Here is a 5,821-nt window from a genome sequence, read left to right as displayed (position 1 = left end):
TTTTATTAAGATTCTATTTCGGCTGGTTTCATAAAATTATTCAAACACGTAAACGGACTTACTATGTATGCAGATATCAAATGAAATTGTCATAATACATACCGAAAACGAAATGCAACGTTCGTATTTATTTGCAGTTTATTAAAAATAAAATGAAATAAAATAGTAGTCACTGACTTTATAATAATGGATGCGTATTACCTTAATGATGTTGAATTTATACGAGGCTAAAACTCAAATGTGTCTCAATATTTCTATATGACAGGTTTTTGAGCGATTTGTTCCGAGATAAAATTAAAATGCAAGTCTGTTTTGTGTCGTTCGAAAAAAATAAAATAACTGGGGGGGGGGGGGGGTCTTCTCGCTGTTGAGAACATGATCAATATAACGCAATGCGATTTTGAGATATCATGTAGTTTGTGAATAATAATTAACCGACTACCTTTCTATAGCTACTTTGAAAACCATGTTTGCGAAGATGAATGTGTTTAAGTTAGTGCGATTCAATAGATTATTAATGCTATACAATATACGAAACGGTTTAATTTGATAAACACTCTTTTGTTATACAATGCTCAAAGGTAAATGCTTGCAGACAAAAGTTGCTTATAAATACCTTTAACGCAATTGTTATTTTTAAATGGATGAACACGTAGCTTTATGTATAAAAAGGGGAAAAACGATGTTATCCGGTTGATTGCGCGTACATGTGATATCGACACAATCGAATCGACCTTGCTGATAAAGTGTCATGGCTATTAAATTAACCATTACATGCATGTGCTCTCGGTTATAAAAACGTGTATTATAGTATATTTTTGTAACGAAAATCGTATTTCTTGTATTAGTGGAATGTTGTGCAGTTTTATAAAAAAAACGTATGCAACAAAGCGATGAAGTTTGGCGATTTACAGTTAACATTACGCTTCTTCTTGATAATTCGTGACGATAATATGAAAATTTAACTATAGTATTTTGTATAACAAAAAGACAGGATGATTGGTATGCCTCGAAAACTAATGTTCTGGTGCTTTCGAAAAAAATGGACGATTGCGTAATTTTACAAAATACAATTTAAGCAAATTCTCTGTTCGTTTCTATATTGCAGTTAAGTATCAATTGCGACGCTACTAAGCAGAATGTTTTACACCTAAATGTCACTTTATCAAATCAAGGCAACATTTTATGTTTGGGGTCTTTATATTATCCTGTGCAGGCCAAACAGGCTTATCAGGGACGTCACTTTGAGCTTTTTTGATGTTCTGTTTAAGGAAAGTCTCTTCTGAGCAAAATCCAATCAATACGGAACGTGTCGTCCCTGATTAGCCTGTGCGCACTGCACAGGCTTATTTGGGAAGACAGTTTACACACATGCATTTAACCTCCTTTTTCATCACGGCTCATTTAAACTATTTCATCCTCTTTCTAGAAAAAAATCATCCAAACTCTGATATCATTTTTATTACCTAACAATTAGGTTTGCCAGACATATTTAATCTATCTATTGATGTCTGGCAATCCGTGTTGCATATTAGTCGAATGATGTGTCTGATAATTTGAAATTATGTTTGGCAGGTATTTATCCCAGACATATGTCTTATAAAATCAGATAAAACAACGTGGTTTAATGAAAGCTTAACTGTAAACGAGTTTAATGCTGGTATTTTTAACATAATTACTGTAAGTAATTTAAAAAGATTAATTGTTATTAGTATTATTATTATTAAAAGATTATTTGTAAATACGTGGGACTAGTACAGAGTTGGAAGGTATTAAAGAAAATCCGTGGAATGTTTACACAATAATATAATGTTTTTTTTATAACTTTATTTTTGTCAATATGTCTTTATGTAATTTTATGTAATTTAAGTAATTTTTAGACAAATAAAATTTATGTACACCCCAGCTCACTTGCAGTCGTATTTTTGATAATTACATTCAGCGGAAAAAAGGGCTTACTATATTAGGACAGTTGTTCAAAACTAATGAGCCATCAAAACAATCAAAACAATTATAACTAATTTCGCGTGATTGTAAATAGTATACGGTGACAGTTATGTATGCACCTAGCAGGAAAGAACTCATAAAACAAACAATACATATTCGCTTAATTATATTGACATGTGACATGTTAACAAAAGTGCATCCGAGTTTGTGTTGGTCTTGGACAATCCAATGCGCGCATTTGTCTCTACCTTAATACCCAAAACAGTAGAACGAGGAGCAATAACGCATGTCAATTGTGTATAAACATGATTTGACGAAAGGATAGGTTTCCGTTTAAGACTTCATGACTAATATGGAAACTGAATGTGGGCAAGAATATTAAATAAATTCCATGTGTGTACATATAATGTCGATCAGCCAAATTCAGCGTATTGCGTTGTTCATTGTTTTATTATTAAAAAACGTAAACTTGTTTTCTCGTCCCATGTGCTCATTTCTGTTCGGTAATATCTTATCATCAATCCTTCTACTTGTATATCGTATGGTACTATTAGTTCTAATTATGCAATCACATATTCACAATTAACTACCGATAAATGAATTATAACCAATACTAATTAACTTAATGTTTTATTAAGTACACAGATATTGTATCAACACATACCAGTTAACCCAACGATTTTCAGTGAATAGGACTGATGCTCAAACAAACACAATTTACGAAATTGTATTTGATGGGGAGTGATGCAGGGAGATTGCATGTTACATGATCAATCTAAGTTTCCTACTGCCAATTTTGTATGAGTGGTCGATAATCACACGCGCTTCATTGAAGGTAGACCGCCGATATGCTTTCAATGCATTCCCACATGACACCGCCCCCGTTGAGATAAAGACCCGTATGTTCCTTCTAATTAATCCGGCTTATGATGGAGTAGTAGGTTTATCACGATGCACACTGTGTCTGTATTCAACGTATATGATGTTCTGATCGTATAAACCAATAAGGCCTTGTATAAATCGTGGACATGCCGTCGGCAAGCAGATGATATATTATCATTTTTGATTATCTTACCATGGTAACACGGTAATTACGTTAAACCCCTGTTGATATCCGTTATTTCTACAATATGTGTAATTATGACGCGAGCAGTCTGTTGCATGTTTTGAGTCAGAGTCCAAAACGTAGCAGTGCTATGTAAATGCATACACATGAATATGTATGTTTTATTCCTACTAAAGTAAGATTAATACATTAACACACAGTGCATGCATTTGTTTATACCTTCTAAAACAGATTATGCTTCCTATTCTCATCGACTGGATACCAAATTAAGACACAGACTGACAAAACACACACACATTGTTGAGTATGAGGATGCCATCCAACTATCTTTCTCGTTGGATTTGCATATAATGATCTTATCCAATCGTTATCCTTAAAAAAGTATTAAATGCATTAACGCAAATAAGTACCGCAGCCACAGCAGTCAAAGCAGTAGCCATCCAGTGTCAAATTAATCTCAACGATTTAGTACCGCAGCCACAGCAGTCACAGCAGTAGCCATCCAGTGTCAAATTAATCTTTACGACTTTGTATAAACTGATGATCTTATTAACCTTGCCTGCGTGTAACAATATCTATAACTTCTAAAAATAAGTTTAATAAAAAATAAGATAAGTATCACGTTAAGATTTGGCATGCTTTCTTTTCACACAATGTTATTTTACTTTTATATGCATTATACAATAAAATCATGTAACAGAAACAATTTGATTAAACTGTGTAAGAATATGCGTAATCTAAAATAAATAATGGCATACAACTATTGCAATACGCCTAACAATATATTAAGTGTGTTTGTATTCATAAACTGGTCCGGGACATTTGTGTTTAAAATATAAAAACTATATACTCTGTGTAAACATTTAATGCACAGAGTTGATATAAATCTATCGCGAATATGTCAAGATATGAAATAGTTAGATTTTGATGTTAGTACACTACAAAATAATGTAAATTTCACAAGAAAAGATTTTAAAATGAACAAATAGTATTCATAAAGCATGAGTTACGATTGCAATTTTACACATATAATTAATAGTTATAGGTGTACACTCACTTGCAAAAAGGTGCCATTTAAAACGCATGCTAGCATCGTTATTATTTTCGTGTATGAATAGTTTAAATGATTCGCTAAGGCAATTGTAAATAAAGTCGGATATAAATACATGTATCAAAATTATATGTTAGTAACTGTTTGTGTGGGTTTTTTTCAGTGCTATAACAAAACAGTAAATGTATGAATTTATAATTTGTTTTCAATATAAAACAATTTTACATTCAAAATGACAACAATATGACATTGACGTTTATTATAATTATTGTTTTTTTATTTTCGTACCCCATCGTTATCACAGCAATATGTTTTCAAACAAATAAATTATACAGCTAAGATTCGAATTCAGCAAAAACATACTCCTATGTGACTGACATTTGTACATTAACACAAATTTATACATGCGGACAATCTGCGACACATACAATACATGACCTTATAAAATACAGGGTAACTGTTGTCATGCAACTTTTTGGAAAAAAAAAATCATGACAAATAGTTTGTGTGGTTTTTAGTATAACTTTTGACATGACAAACACACACATTTACATTTATTATGTATTGCATCATCTGTAATAGTACAGAGGCTTATACATATGTGGGCAGTGCAGGTTCGAGTGTAGTTGATTATTGTATAGTTAGTGAACAAATGTTACCACTTTTTGTAAACTTTTATATACATGGGCCTAATATTGTGTCTGACCATTGTATCATAGAATTCGCCATGCAGGGGCAGATAAACCATGATGATATTGATTGTAATGTTACAACTGAAAATACAAATATTCATACACATTTACATTTTTATTATAGATGAAATGCAGATAAAAAAGATCTTTTTCAGGAAACAATATCCAGTGATAGTTTCAAATGTAAACTTCAGGATTTGAATAGTTATATTGATTGTATTAGCTCAAGTGAAAATGTTGATAACTGTATTGATAGCTTTGTATCTTGTATAGATAATGTATGTAAACCACTATTTTGTAAAACTTATACATCGCGAAATAATAACGAAAATCTTAAGGTCAGTGGAGCTTCTACAACACCGTCATATTTATGTAATGATGTTTGTGAGGCTAACAGAGTCGATTTTTATAGAAAACTAAACAATTATAGAAAACACCATAGCGATGTTAATAGAATTGAAATGGTCAGGGCTAGAAGTGTATACAAAAAGAGTGTTAGATCATTTAACTTTGAACAAGATAACATTAAAGCACAAAAGTTATTGTCTGCACGCTTCAGTAATGCCAAAGAATATTGGAGAATGTTAAAAGAATGTAATGTACCTAAGGGTCCGAAAGGTTTATCTTTAGACACTTTTTCTGAATATTTTAGAGCTATAAACAACCCTGATAGTATATTTTTTTAAGCAGACGAAGATGTAATTGATCTCACAAATAGAATTGCCGAAGATGAATTAAAACTTATGTTTAATGAGTTGGATGTGCCATTTACAAAGGCAGACTTATTGAGAGGTATTTCAGAACTAAAGTTGGGGCAAAGTGCAGGGCCCGATTGTATTTTAAATGAATTTTTAGTGCATGGTAAAAATGTATTAGTTGATAGCATTGTCAAACTGTTCAATAAGATTTTAGAATGTAATTATTTCCCTTCATGTTGGAGTGAAGGCTACATTGTACCTATCCATAAGAAAGGCTGTGTGTAAAATGTTTCGAATTTTAGAGGAATATCATTTACTAAGTGTTGTTGGAAAATTATTTACAAGACTTATAAACACTAGACTTACA

The sequence above is a fragment of the Dreissena polymorpha genome, chromosome 8, assembly GCF_020536995.1.
Source record: "Dreissena polymorpha isolate Duluth1 chromosome 8, UMN_Dpol_1.0, whole genome shotgun sequence".
Classification (NCBI taxonomy): Eukaryota; Metazoa; Mollusca; class Bivalvia; order Myida; family Dreissenidae; genus Dreissena; species Dreissena polymorpha.
Note: the sequence above shows the minus strand (reverse complement) of the source record.